The sequence below is a fragment of the Ovis aries genome, chromosome 20 (assembly GCF_016772045.2).
Source record: "Ovis aries strain OAR_USU_Benz2616 breed Rambouillet chromosome 20, ARS-UI_Ramb_v3.0, whole genome shotgun sequence".
NCBI classification, from domain to species: Eukaryota; Metazoa; Chordata; class Mammalia; order Artiodactyla; family Bovidae; genus Ovis; species Ovis aries.
In genome coordinates, this window is record NC_056073.1 from 19,669,439 (window position 1) to 19,684,750 (window position 15,312).

The 15,312-nt window shown below is 44.8% G+C and overlaps 1 protein-coding gene across 2 annotated transcripts in view; it reads right to left on the reverse strand.

Moving 5' to 3' along the window:
- The window catches only part of RCAN2 (regulator of calcineurin 2), a 287,295-nt gene that overhangs the window by 260,544 nt on the left and 11,439 nt on the right, over positions 1 to 15,312 (reverse strand). The window contains exon 1 of one of the 2 annotated variants that reach the window (XM_027958420.3): positions 14,448 to 14,741. The exons of the other annotated variant lie outside the window; for it this stretch is intronic. The gene's annotated coding sequence lies outside the window, so the exon portion shown is untranslated. Of the gene's footprint in view, positions 1 to 14,447; positions 14,742 to 15,312 lie in introns of those variants that run through there. 2 annotated transcript variants of the gene reach the window in all.

The window sequence follows — 15,312 nt, forward strand, 5'->3', positions numbered from 1 at the left end:
GATGACACCACCCTTATGGCAGAAAGTGAAGAGGAACTAAAAGCCTCTTGATGAAAGTGAAAGTGGAGAGTGAAAAAGTGGGCTTAAAGCTCAACATTCAGAAAACGAAGATCATGGCATCTGGTCCCATCACTTCATGGGAAATAGATGGGGAAACAGTGGAAACAGTGACGGACTTTATTTTGGGGGGCTCCAAAATCACTGCAGATGGTGACTGCAGCCATGAAATTAAAAGACATTTGCTCCCTGGCAGAAAAGTTATGACCAACCTAGACAGCATATTAAAAATCAGAGACATTATTTTACCAACAAAGGTCCATCTAGTCAAGGCTAGACTTGTATGGTTTTTCCAGTAGTCATGTATGGATGTGAGAGTTGGACTATAAAGAAAGCTGAATGCCGAAGAATTGATGCTTTTGAACTGTGGTGTTGGAGAAGACTCTTGAGAGTCCCTTAGACAGCAAGGAGATTCAGCCAGTCCATCGTGAAGGAAATCAGCCCTGAATATTCATTGGAAGGACTGATGCTAAAGCTCAAACTCCAATACTTTGGCCACCTGATGGAAGAGCTGACTCATTTGAAAAGACCCTGATGCTGGGAAAGATTGAGGGCAGGAGAAGAAGGGGATGACAGATGATGAGACGGTTGGATGGCATCACCGACTCAATGGACATGAGTTTGAGTAAACTCCAGGAGTTGGTGATGGACAGGGAGGCTTGGCGTGCCGCAGTTCATGGGGTCACAAAGAGTCGAACATAACTGAGTAACTGAACTGAACTGATTAACTGTTAATTTTTCAGGATTTGAAAGGCAGACTGAACTAGTTCCCACTTAAGCAGAGGTTGCTTCATTATACTTAGTTTAAGTCAACTTTAGTGGTCCAACAAGACACACACACACACATACATATCCATATGCCAGGCCCTTGATAACAGGACCACCAGGAAAGAAAGAAATCCATTCAAGTCAACACACCTACAAACACTCAAGCATGTGGAATCTACCAGATGTTGACTCACCATCCTCAACTCCCACAAAGAAAGTCCAACCTCTTTGAAGCCCTGGTTAAGCAGTAGGGGTCATCTCTGGAGAGCACAAATACCAGCCATCCCTTATCTTCAACAGAAAGAGTGCTGACAAGCAGGGCAGAGGTGAGAACTGAATTCTCATGCATTGCTTATGGGACAGATACCTGTACAACCTCCTGGAAAAGCAATGAAAAGCAACATCAAAATACAGAGAAAGCTTTAAGAAGGTCCATCTATTTGAGGCAATAATTCTACTTCTAACCCTCTAGCTTGAGCAAATGATCCAAAATATAGAAATAAATGACAATCAGAAATGTTCACCGAAGTATTATTTATGACATTGTGGATAACTGGGAACCGCCTAAATGTTACAGGGAAGAAAGTAAATAGATTTGGTGACATCACCCATGGGATTGTTGCGCAGCTACTGAAAATGGTGCTCACTGTTGACGTGAAAAGTTATTTAAAACGTGTGATGAAACGCACAGGATGCAAAACTCTATCTACTGTATGAACTCAACTTCACAAAAACATGTCTATCACAAAGACTGAAAAGAAATTCACCAAAATGTGAGTAGTAATGATCATTTGCTCATGGTAATACATGTGATTTTAATTTTCTCTTGTTATACCATTTGAATACAGAGTTCCAAAGAAGAGCAAGGAGAGATAAGAAAGCCTTCCTCAGTGACCAATGCAAAGAAATAGAGGAAAACGGCAGAATGGGAAAGACAAGAGATCTCTCCAAGAAAATTAGAGATACCAAGGGAATGTTTCATCCAAAGATGGGCTCAATAAAGGACAGAAATGGTATGGACCTAATAGAAGCAGAAGATATTAAGAAGAGGTGGCAAGAATACACAGAGGAACTGTACAAAAAAAGATCTTCACGACCCAGATAATCATGATGGTGTGATCACTCACACTCACCTAGTGCCAGACATCGTGGAATGTGAAGTCAAGTGGGCCTTAGGAAGCATCACTACGAATAAAGCTAGTGGAGGTGATGGAATTCCAGTTGAGCTATTTCAAATCCCGAAAGATTACGCTGTGAAAGTGCTGCACTCAATATGCCAGCAAATTTGGAAAACTCAGCAGTGGCCATGGGACTGGTAAAGGTCAGTTTTCATGCCAATCCCAAAGAAAGGCAATGCCAAAGAATGCTCAAACTACTGCACAACTGCACTCATCTCACACGCTAGTAAAGTAATGCTCAAAATTCTCCAAGCCAGGCTTCAACAACACGTGAACCGTGAACTTCCAGACATTCAAGCTGGTTTTAGAAAAGGCAGAGGAAACAGAGATCAAATTGCCAACATCCACTGGATCATCAAAAAAGCAACAGAGTTCCAGAAAAACATCTATTTCTGCTTCATTGACTATGCCAAAGCCTTTGACTGTGTGGATCACAATACACTGTGGAAAATTCTGAAAGAGATGGGAATACCAGACCACCTGACCTGTCTCTTGAGAAACCTATATGCAGGTCAGGAAGCAACAGTTAGAACTGGACATGGAACAACAGACTGGTTCCAAATAGGAAAAGGAGTACGTCAAGGCTGTATATTGTCACCCTGCTTTTTTAACTTACATACAGAGTACATCATGAGAAATGCTGGGCTGGAAGAAGCACAAGCTGGAACCAAGATTGCCAGGAGAAATATCAATAACCTCAGATATGCAGATGGCACCACCCTTATGGTAGAAAGCAAAGAAGAAGTAAAGAGCCTCTTGATGAAAGTGAAAGTGGAGAGTGAAAAAGTCAGCTTCGAAGATCATGGCATCCGGTCCCATCACTTCATGGCAAACAGTTGGGCAAACAGTGGAAACAGTAGCGGACTTTATTTTGGGGGGCTCCAAAATCACTGCAGGTAGTGACTGCAGCCATGAAAATTAAAAGACGTTTACTTCTTGGAAGGAAAGTTATGACCAACGTAGATAGCATATTAAAAAGTAGAGACATTACTTTGTCCACAAAGGTCTCTCTAGTCAAGGCTATGGTTTTTCCAGTAGTCATGTGTGGATGTGAGAGCTGAACTATAAAGAAAGTTGAGTGCTGAAGAACTGATGCTTTTGAACTGTGGTGTTAGAGAAGACTCTTGAGAGTCCCTTGGACTGCAAGGAGATCCAACTATTCCATCCTAAAGGAGATCAGTCCCGGGTGTTGATTGGAAGGAATGATGTTGAAGCTGAAACTCCAGTACTTTGGCCACCTGATGCGAAGAGCTGACTCACTGGAAAAGACTCTGATGCTGGGAAAGATTGAGGGCAGGAGAAGGGGATGACAGAGGATGAGATGGTTGGATGGCATCACCGACTCGATGGACATGGGTTTGGGTAGACTCTGGCAGTTGGTGATGGACAGGGAGGTCACAAAGAGTCACGACTGAGCGACTGAACTGAACTGACACCATTCTAAGTCTTCCGAGAATTTTATAGAAAGCACATATGTCTGAGGGGCTTCCCAGTTGGCGCAGTGGTAAAGAATCTGCCTGCAGATGCAGGAGATGCAGGAGATGTGGGTCTGATCTCTGGGTCGGGAAGATCCCCTGGAGCCAGGAAATTACATCCCACTCCAATATTCTTGCCTGGGAAATTCCATGGGCAGAGAAGCCTGGAAGGCTTCAGTCCATGGAGCTGCAAAGAGTCACACATGACTGAGCATACACACACACACACACACGTCTGAGAAAAAGGAATTACTTTGAACACTCAAGGCAGAGGGTCCCTGGTTTTCCTCTGAGTGGACAGACTCCAGCAGACACTGGGAAATATCTCTAGCTTTTTAGAGCAGACGCCAAGTACCACTTGTCACTCACACTTGACGTAAACTTGATGTAAACCCAGTGATGACTTTCTGCCCTCTACAGCATGCCTATGCCTCCCTCGACCTTGTCTTTGACTTTCAGCCTTCCTTGTTTATATAGAAACACCCCTCTGGCAGCCTCCTCTCTCTGTGAACCATGCTCTCCACGCCCCCTTCACCAGCAGGACTCAGTTCCATGGCCTGATCAGCCTTCTCCTGGTCCAGCCTGGTTGAGCCTTGGTACTGACAACAAGCCAGTAACCCTTAAAAGATACGGCATCATAATAAAACTACCAAAGCCTGGGGGAAGGAAGTGCAGTTTTCTTAACACATTCTAAGAAAAATATCATATGATGTCACTTACATGTGGAATCTAAAAAAGGGATACAAATGAACTTATGTATAAAACAGAATAGACTCACAGACACAGAAAACAAACTTATGGTTACCACAGGGGGAAGGGCGGAGTAATTAGGAGTTTGGGAATAATACATACATATTATTATATATCAAATAGATAAACAAGGACCTACTGTATAGCACAGGGGACTCTGCTCAATGTTTTTGTGGCAACCTGGCTGGGAGGGGAGTTTGGAGGAAAAAGGATACATGTATTAATATATTCATGGCTGAGTCCCTTTGCTGTCCACCTGAAACTATCATAACATTGTTAACCAGCTCTACTCCAATATAAAATAAAAAGTAAAAAAAAAAAAAAAAGACAGCCCTGTCACAAAAGACCATATACTGTATGATTCTAGAATACATATGAAATGGAATTTATATGAAATGTTCAGAATGGGAAAATACGGAGTTACAGAAAATGAATTAGTGCTTGTCTTGGGATAAAAAGAGATGAGGAATCACTCTAATGGGTACAGGGTTTCTTCTTGAGAGGGTGAAAATGCTCTAAAATTAGATTACAGTGGTAACTGTATAACTTGTAAATATACTAACAACATTGACTTGTACATGTTAAATGAGTGAATGTATGGTATATGAATTATAGCTCAATAAAGCCATTTATAGAAAGAGAAAACTATTTTGTAATAACCTATAGAGAAAAACAATCTGAAAAATATATATATACACAAATATATAACTGAATCACATTGAAGTACATCTGAAACTAACACATTATAAATCAACTATATTTCAATTTAAAAAATAAATACAATCTAAAAATAAGCAAAATGCATTCTATAAAAGCATTTTATAGAGAGTGAACTTCCTTCCTCTCACAGACCTGGTGCTATTAATATATCAGGCCCAATTGTATCTGAGCTCTTAGGAGGTCCCTACTGTGACAATCACCCTTAACAATGGTGCAGAGAACTCTGTCTCAGTGCACCTTCGAAGCCTCATAGCATTTCACCCTCACAACGCTGTGAGCCTGGGAGATCACGGATTATTTTCCTAATTGTACCAATAAGAAAATTGCAACTCAAGAGTCCAAGCACTGAGTGGCTTATGGCCCCTGATCCTCCAAGCGTGCTCCTCTGTAAATAGTGATGATAATACCCATGTGGGGGAGTCGTTGTAAGGATTAAATGAGATAACGTATGCAGCCTGCTTAGAATCGTGTTTGGAACAGGGGCAGCATTCAGCAAATGCCAACTCCTGTGACTGTTAGGTCAATGGGAAGCTCAAGGTTACATAGCTGGGAAGTGACAGCGCTAGGCTGGGAAGTCAGGCTGTTTCATGCCAAGTCCACGCTTTTTATACTCTATTCCTAACACCCTCAGAGGAGTATTAAAGCATGGTCCACACCCTCACAGAACTTACAATATTTAGTATCAGGCTTATCTCAATCACGTGAGACAATAAAGCAGTGACTCCCACAAAGAACTAAGGCAACAGAAATAGAAACTAGGATACAGCTCTCAAACTACAGAAGTCTTTTGTTCAACAGCTACCGTTCTAGCATCTTCTGTGTACATTCCAAAGCTCAGGAATCCCCTTGTTTCATCCCTGCTTCAAAGTGATTGGAGATGGGGAAATCAGACGTGAAAATTAAGTCCCTTCCCATCCTGACTATAGAAAACACTTTCCATGGGCATCCTGAACTGCCAGAAGTTTGAGCTATCTTTGGAAACTTGTCTTTAACTTCTAGAAAGTACCATTCATAAACACACATATATGCTTTAAGGGACTTCAGAACAGCTTCAGTTGAGTCTAAGGCTGCTTCTCCCTTTTGAAAAGAATCCTCAACTCGCTTAATTAATTTTAGCCACAACATGACACCTGGCCGTTTGTAACATAATAGCTTCTCAGAAGCACCGCATGTGCAGACATACACTGAGTAGGAAGTCACTCTGCCTTCTGTACATGTGGTGCCAGAACCGTGGAATCCAGGGTCACTAACCTTAAGCAATACTACTTCTTCACAGCAATTTTGGCCTATTTATCTGACAAAAGAAGAGTTTAAAACTTCGTGTTGTGGAATGTTGATATTTCATATCTAAGAGAGTAATGTATCAGTGAACTTGAGATCCATGTTTTGAAAGGTATTTAATGCTCTGTGCGTTTCCATATATATATTATTAGTTTCTAAGAGACAGAGAAATAAATGATGATCACTAAGAGGTGGCCCTTAGCAAAACTGTGAAGTACATGTTCAGTTGTGTCCAACTCTTTGCGACCCCTTGGACTGTAGCCCACCAGGCTCCTCTGTCCTGGGATTTTTCAGGCAAGAATACTGGAATGGGCTGCCATTTCCTCCTCCAGTTAAACTGCAAAATAAGAGGAGCTTATCTTTGGAAACACTCTACCTCCCTTTCCTGCACGTTTGTTATCCTGGAAGTGAGGTGTAAGGAACACGCCACCACCCCCCTGCCCCACAACTCACCAAGCATCTTCAGTTGGACAGACTCGTGTGCACTGTCTGCTCCACGTAGTCTGTTTCACTCCTTACAGCAAACACCCTTACAACACATGTATTCATTGCCCCCATTATTCAGAGATAAGGAAATGGAATCTCACAGAATTTAAGTGACACGTCTCAAATAAACTGGCCAGTGACTATGGAGATTCCTCCACTTCATGCCGGCCTGGGTTTCTCCTGCCTGAACTGGGTTCTCCCAACCTCAGACGCCCCCATCAGCTCTGGCATTATGGACACTATAGTTCCCATCGAGCTGTTATGAACAGGCCATCACTTAGAGTTCATCCTCTTAAAACAGGAATAGGTCCTGTTTCTATTCTGAAAGGGACCAGGCGAGCATGATCTTAACCCAAATCTACAACTCTAATACTATAAATCTGAGACAAGATGGCAGGACTTCAGAATGTTGAGACTCTTTAGAGGTCATCTGGTCAACCTCTTCCCGCATGACTACACAGATTTAACAAACTAAATCTTGAGAGGGGATGGAGCTTTGCAGAGGTCACCCCACAAATTAGGTGCCAGGCCCAGATGAGAGCCAAAACTTCTCACTCAGTCCTGTTCTCTTTGTGGCATCAGTCACAAACATTCAAACATGGGGTAAAAACATACATTGTAGGCTAAAGAGGAATGAGTTCAACATTATTAATTCATACTGGCTAGTCAGACTGCCTAAGCTTAAACTCTGGGTGCCCTTCTCACTAACTGTGTAACCTGGATAAGGTACCCTCTCTCTGCCTTGGGTTCCTTATCCATCATATGAGAATCACAATAGTGTCTGCCTCATAAGGTTACCATGAGGATCAAACATGATAATCCATGTTGAGCTCCACCTTCTTTGCGCTTGGCATTTGTAAGCTCTGAATAAATGTTAGATATTATTACTATCATTAAAATTATTACTCTTATCAGTACTGCAGATAATTTCAGATGAGTGCATGCTAAGTTATTTCAATCATGTCTGACTCTGTGATCCTATGGACTGTAGCCACCAAAGGCAGCACCAGCCAGTCTTGGAGAAGGAAATGGCAACCCACTCCAGAACTCTTGCCTGGAAAATCCCATGGACAGAGGAGCCTGGTGGGCTACAGTCCATGGGGTCCCAAAGAGTTGGACACGACTGAACGACCTCACTTTCACTTTTCACTTTCATGCACTGGGGAAGGAAATGGCAACCCACCTCAGTGTTCTTGTCTGGAGAATCCCAGGGACAGAGGAGCCTGGTGGGCTGCCGTCTATGGGGTAGCACAGAGTCGGACACAACTGAAGCAGTTTAGCATAGCACAACACAGCCAGTCTTAGGAATGAAGGTAAGCTGGATGAGTGGAAGTTAGCACCAGGAATGAAGAAACTAACTCTGAAAATAAAACTGCCTGCAAGAGTATTTTTATTTGTATATTCAGAGTTAAAATCCCACACCCTTCTCAAAATCACTCTTTCTCATTTACAGTTGACCTCCACACAACGCAGGGGTTTAGGCGGCCCCACTCACCCACCTCCAAGTGGAAAATCCAAGTACTGCTATATCTGCTTCAAAAACAAAGGAACTGATAAATGACTCGCCCAAGGGCAGGAGGCTGTAATGGTTTGGACAGAGTTGGGACTTCAACCCCAGATCTTTTGATTCCACATTTTGTGATCTCTAACTACACTTCGAATTTGCATTGTTCAAGGATCAACTGTACTTCCTTTCTTCTACCAGTTTTATTGAGATATAATTAACATAAACCATTGTATTAGTTTTAGGTATATACCAAATGATTTGATATATGTATATATTGTGAAATAATCACCACAATAAGTTTAGTTGACATACATCACCTTCAGTTCAGTTCAGTTCAGTCGCTCAGTCATGTCCGACTCTTTGCAACCCCATGAATCGCAGCACGCCAGGCCTTCCAGTCCATCACCATCTCCCGGAGTTCACTCAGACTCACATCCATCGAGTCCATGATGCCATCCAGCCCCCAATCCAGCTGGGTCGTCCCCTTCTCCTCCTGCCCCCAATCTCTCCCAGCATCAGGGTCTTTTCCAGTGAGTCAACTCTTCGCATCAGGTGGCCAAAGTACTGGAGCTTCAGCTTTAGCATCATTCCTTCCAAAGAAATCCCAGGGTTGATCTCCTTCAGAATGGACTGGTTGGATCTCCTTGCAGTCCAAGGGACTCTCCAGAGTCTTCTCCAACACCACAGTTCAAAATCATCAATTCTTCGGTGCTCAGCCTTCTTCACAGTCCAACTCTCACATCCATACATGACCACTGGAAAAACCATAGCCTTGACTAGACGGACCTTAGTCGGCAAAGTAATGTCCCTGCTTTTGAATAAGCTATCTAGGTTGGTCATAACTTTTCTTCCAAGGAGTAAGTGTCTTTTAATTTCATGGCTGCAGTCACCATCTGCAGTGATTTTGGAGCCCCAAGAAAATAAAGTCTGACACTGTTTCTACTGATTCCCCATCTATTTGCCATGAAGTGATGGGACCGGATGCCATGATCTTCGTTTTCTGAATGTTGAGCTTTAAGCCAACTTTTTCACTCTCCTCTTTCACATTCATCAAGAGGCTTTTTAGCTCCTCTTTACTTTCTGCCATAAGGGTGGTGTCATCTGCATATCTGAGGTTATTGAGATTTCTCCCGGCAATCTTGATTCCAGCTTGTGTTTCTTCCAGTCCAGCGTTTCTCATGATGTACTCTGCATAGAAGTTAAATAAGCAGGGTGACAATATACAGCCTTGATATACTCCTTTTCCTATTTGGAACCAGTCTATTGTTCCATGTCCAATTCTAACTGTTGCTTCCTGACCTGCATACAGATTTCTCAAGAGGCAGGTCAGGTGGTCTGGTATTCCCATCTCTCTCAGAATTTTCCACAGTTTATTGTGATCCACACAGTCAAAGGCTTTGGCATAGTCAATAAAGCAGAATAATTTTTTTTCCTTATAATGTGAACTTTTAAGATCTACTTTGTTCAGTTCAGTTCAGTTGCTCAGTCGTGTCCAACTCTTTGCGACCCCATGAATTGCAGCATGCCAGGCCTCCCTGTTCATCACCAACTCTCGGAGTTTACTTAAATTCACGTCCAATGAGTCGGTGATGCCATCCAACCATCTCATCCTCTGTCATCCCCTTTTCCTCCTGCCCCCAATCCCTCCCAACATCAGAGTCTTTTCCAATGAGTCAACTCTTCGCATGAGGTGGCCAAAGTATTGGAGTTTCAGCTTTAGTATCAGTCCTTCCATAGAACACACCCAGGACCAATCTCCTTTAGAATGGACTGGTTGGATCTCCTTGCAGTCCAGCGGACTCTCAAGAGTCTTCTCCAGCACCACAGTTCAAAAGCATCAATTCTTCAGCACTCAGCTTTCTTCACAGTCCAACTCCCACATCTATACGTGACTACTGGAAAAACCATAGCCTTGACTACATGGACCTTTGTTGGCAAAGTAATGTCTCTGCTTTTTAATATGCTGTCCAGGTTGGTCATAACTTTCCTTCCAAGGAGTAACGTCTTTTAATTCCATGGCTGCAATCACCATCTGCAATAGGTGTCTCAAGAGGCAGGTCAGGTGGTCTGGTATTCCCATCTCTCTCAGAATTTTCCACAGTTTATTGTGATCCACATAGTCAAAGGCTTTGGCATAGTCAATAAAGCAGAAATAGATGTTTTTGTGGAACTCTCTTGCTTTTTCCACTATCTAGCGGATGTTGGCAATTTGATCTCTGGTTCCTCTGCCTTTTCTAAAACCAGCTTGAACATTTGGAAGTTCACTGTTCACATACTGCTGAAGCCTGGCTTGGAGAATTTTCTACTTTCTTAGCAACTTTCAAATATACAATACAGTATTGTTAACTGTAGTCACCATGCTGTACATTACACTCCCAGAACATATGGATCTTATAACCAGAAGTTTGTACCTTTTGACCACCTTCACCCATTCTGCCCATCCTCTGTCCTCTACCTCTGGCAACCAATGATCTATTCTCTGTATTTTTCATGAGTTTGGTTTTTACCAGACTCTACATATGAGATCATACAGTACTTAACTTTCTCTGACTTGTTCACTTGGCCCTCAAGCATTAACAATGCCCTCAAGGTGAACCCATGTTGTTGCAAATGGCAGAGTATCTTTTTTATGCCTGAGTAATATTCCACTGTGTGTATATATATGTATATATATGTATATGTATGTATATATATACACACACACACTAAGTCATTTCAATATATACTAAGTCATTTATTTATATATATATATATACACATACACACCACATTTTCCTCATCCACTCATCCGTTAACAGGTATTTCAGTTGTTTCCATATCTTGGTTCATATAAATAATGCTGTCAAGAACATGAAAGTGCAGCTATCTTTACAAGTTACTATTTTCATTTTCTTTGCATGAATAACCCAAAATGGGATTGCTGGATAATTTGGTAGTTCTATTTTTAATTTTTTGAGGACTGTTTTCCATAATGGCTACACCAATTTACATTCCCACCAACAGTGACCCAGGGCTCCCTTTTCTCCACATCCTCATCAACACTTATTTGTGTCTTCCTCAGCTTCTTTCATTATTGTCTTATATTTTTCAGGGAACATGTCTCTCACCTCCTTGATTAAATTTATGCCCAGGCATTTTATTTTTTGGATGCAATTATAAGATGGGATTGTTTTCTTAATTTCTTGTTCTGATTGTTCATTACTTTAGTATATAGAAATGCAACTGATATCTGTGCACTGATTTTATATCCTGCAACTTTACTGAATCTGTTTATTAGTTCTAATAGTTTTTTTAGTAGAATATTTAGGGTTTTCAACATGTAATGTCATGTAATTTGCAAGCAGAAACAGTTTTAGTTCTTTTCTGATTTGAATGCCTTTTTTCCCTTGCCTAAATGCTCTGACTGGAACTTCCAGTACTGTACTAAAGAAAAGTGGCAAGAGTGGGCATCCTTGTCTTGTTCCTAATCTTAGAGGAAAAGTTTCAGTTAAAACTTCACATCTTTCTCAAACCTAATCTTTCTCCTTGACTTTCCATCTCAATGAAAAGTCTGACCATCCATCTAAACATCTAAGCCTCTCCTTCCCCATCACCAGCCACTTAGTGATCCTAAAGCCAGTGATTCTCTCCCTCTGAAATGGCTTTTTGTAGTTCTCTCTTCTCTGTCCCCATTCTACCTGGTTCGGGCACAATTAATTTTACTTATTTTATTTTGTCTGGACTTCTCCAATGGTCTGAAATCTGAGCTCATACTTCTTTGCAAGCCCACCTACTTGCCACCTCCGAAGTCACTTTTGCAAGACAAATTAGATCAAATCATTTCTCCCATAAAAGCTGCATGGCTTCTCCTCCTCTGCAAGGTATATTCATAGCCCAAGCTCACCAAAACACCTCCTCCCAAACACTTCTGCCACCTCTTCACTGCAGAACACCTACCAGTTCTTTGAATGTGACCTTTCCTTCAACGTGGAACACCTAGCTCCTTCTCTACTGAGATCCGTTCTGAACATGAACTTCTCTGCAAGCTCTTCCAGACTCCCTGCATCCTTTCTTTCCTGGACTCTCACTGAGCTTGTTCCTATCTCCACTAAACCCTCACCATGATGATCACTTATTTTCTTATCCTTTCTGCTAGACTGATTTCTGAAAGAAAAGCCTCATTCTTTTAGCCACTCGCACATGGGCTTCCCAGGTAGCACAGTGGTGAAGAATCTGCCTGCCGATCAAGGAGACACAGGAGACAGGAGTTCAGTCCCTGTGGGGTTGGGGGGTGGGGGCGGGAGGGAGAAGATTCCCTGGAGCAGGAAATGGCAACTCACTCCAGTATTCTTACCTGGAAAATCCCATGGACAGAGAAGCCTGGCAGGCTACAGTCCATGGGGTGAGTCGGATATGACTGAGCGTGTGCACGCATGAACACAGGTACACAAACACACACACACACACATGCACACACACAGGGACTACACAGCACACAGTAGATACTTAAATTAACTGCTGAATAAACTGAGTGGATGGCACAAAAAATAAAAGGAATGGGAAAATGAGACTTCAGCAAACTAGCAAAGTTGATCTCAATAAAGCTAATTTCTAGAATATATATGACTAATGCCAACAATTATGCAAGTAATTTTTTTAAAAGTGTGATGTGTACTTGCAAATGACAGAACTCTCAAGTTCCCTCTTATGCTTGTTAACCCTTCCTCACTGGAGAGAGAGCCACCTCCTCCCAGACTTCCTTTGGTTCTGCAGCAGCTGCAAACAAGGCATTCTGAAAGCTCTCGAAATCTTCTAACTTTAGCTGAGGTCATGTTCCCTCATAAAACGCTAGGAACCGGCCTCAAGTAGTAGGTGCTCAATAAATGCTGATTTGGTTTGCAGTGGATTTGAAAACAATGAGCAACTCACATTTTAGACTAATGCAACACACTGATTGTACTTAAGATAATAGCTCTAAGGCTAAAGAAAATCAATGGGGAGACTGAAAAGCAGCCAAACGTTGACTCCTCTGCCTTGCTCCACAGTCAGTGCTTATCTGCTTCTCAATCCTTTATAGCTTCTAGGCTTTTCTTACTTCATCATGTTCCTGGAATGCAGTGGGCCAGTTAGCGTTTCCCTGTGCTTGCAATATATTTGTTGTGTGTTTTGTGCTGATGCAATAGGTGTTAAAAATTGAGATGTGTTATTAAAAAATATACTAGCTTTCCTAAAGCCTCACCCTTTGCAAGACAGGTGGGATTCTGACTTAGGGAAGAGAGAAAGGTGGACTGGAATGCTCTAGCATCTGTCCTCTCCAATTGTGGGACATAGGTTAAAGGGAGCTCAGAAACTTGTTTTTACTAAAAGGATACTTTTAAAAAATGAGCTTTGGCAGCAGACTCATTAAATGTCCACTGAACACTTCCACCCTAATGTAGGAAATAGGAAAGATTCAAAGCATGCACTCTGCTGTAATTCACTTTGGGATGAGAAAAAGACAGCAGTGCCTTGGAGAATAAATCATTAACTAAAAGTCAAACCGAGATACCCTGGAAACCAGTGAGACCGGGAGGCAGGAGAGGGATCAGGCGGCTGGGGTTTGCCTGTTTTCCCTCCGGTGACTTCTAGAGCGAAGCATCCCACAGGCAGGAGGAACTCGGCACACTGCGCTCCCTTCTATTTCACTTTTCAAACTTGAAGTTATTTTTAGATGACCCAAGCCCGCTAATCCCAGGCAGGACAATTCCCAGCCCGCTGCGCCTCAAAGCACCTTCCCCTCCCCAGCTCTTTCCTTTAAGTGCTGGGAAAAGAGGCTCCGATTTCCCGTTCGCTCTCTTCGATCTGACCACCTCCCCTCATCCCTTCTCCAAATCTCGGTCCCAGAGACCACAGGCGTCACTCTCGCTCCGCCAATTCATGCACCTGCTGCTGCTACTAGAAAGGCGAACCCTTGGGCCACGAAGAATGAGGAAGGGGCTCCTAGAGACCCGCGCCCTCTAGAGGGGGTCAAGGGACCTCGGTCCCCACGGCCGCCACCGGGGCCGAGCACTGGATCCGCAGACCACCCCCACTCCACCGCCACGGCCACCGCACCCGGCCCAGCCCCCGACCCCGATCGCGCTCGGCCGGCCCCCGACCCCGCGGTCCCCCTACCCCGGCCCGGCCCTGGTACTGCGCGCAGCCCCGGGCAGGACAGGACAGGACAGGGTGCCTGGGCGAGCGGGCTGGCGCCGTTACATAACCGACCTGCTGGGCGTCCGCGATGCGCCGGCGGAGGCGGAGGCGATGGCTGGGCGGGCGGTCGGTCGGCGGGGCCGGCGACTGCGGGCGCGGCGCTGCTGCTCACCTGGCGGCCGGGCCGAGCGCGCGCGGGGACGGGCGCGGTGCCCGCGGGCCTGGGCGTGGGGCCGTGCGCGGCGCGCCCCGCCTCCCGGGCTCCGGCTCCGGCTCCGGCTCCGGCTGCGCGGGTCGGCGGTTCTCTGCCTCCCGCCCTCTGCTCGCCGCAACCTCCGCCGCCGTCACCCGGGACAAAGCGGCTCCGGGGAGGGGCCGAGCGGGCGGCTCTCGCAGGAGCCAGCGGAGATGGGCGCGCCCCCAGCTCCGACTCATCGGGCCAACCTCCAATCAGACCCCGGGAAACCGAGAGCCCCTGTCTGGCCTCTGCTCCTCTCCTCCCGCCTGGCCCCGCGCCCTTCCCGGTCCCCTCTTCCCGCTCCCCTTCCCGGGCTCCCCCGCTGCCCTTCGCCTGGGTGCCCGGGAGGGGGGCGAAGGAGGAAGACTCTCTGGGGACCCAGCGCAGGACCCTGTCCTCAGGAGTCCCAGCGAGGAGAGGCTCCTCGGGGTCACGGCCGGGCTGGGGGCCTCTTGGGGGTCGGAGTGGGCAGGGGGCTGATGCTGAAGGTAAGGGTAAAGAAATAACAGAGAAGCGGTGCTGAGGAATACTGGAGCTGATGGAGCACCCCCCTACTCCGGCTAACTGAGGAAAAGTCGAGAAGCCCCTAGAAGGTCCTGGAGCGCCGCGCTGGGTGGGCGCCGGCGCCCTCAGGCTGGCTTCCCGGCCGGGTCCCGCCCTCGGAGCTGAAGGTGCCCTGCGCGGGCCGCGGCTTTGTCA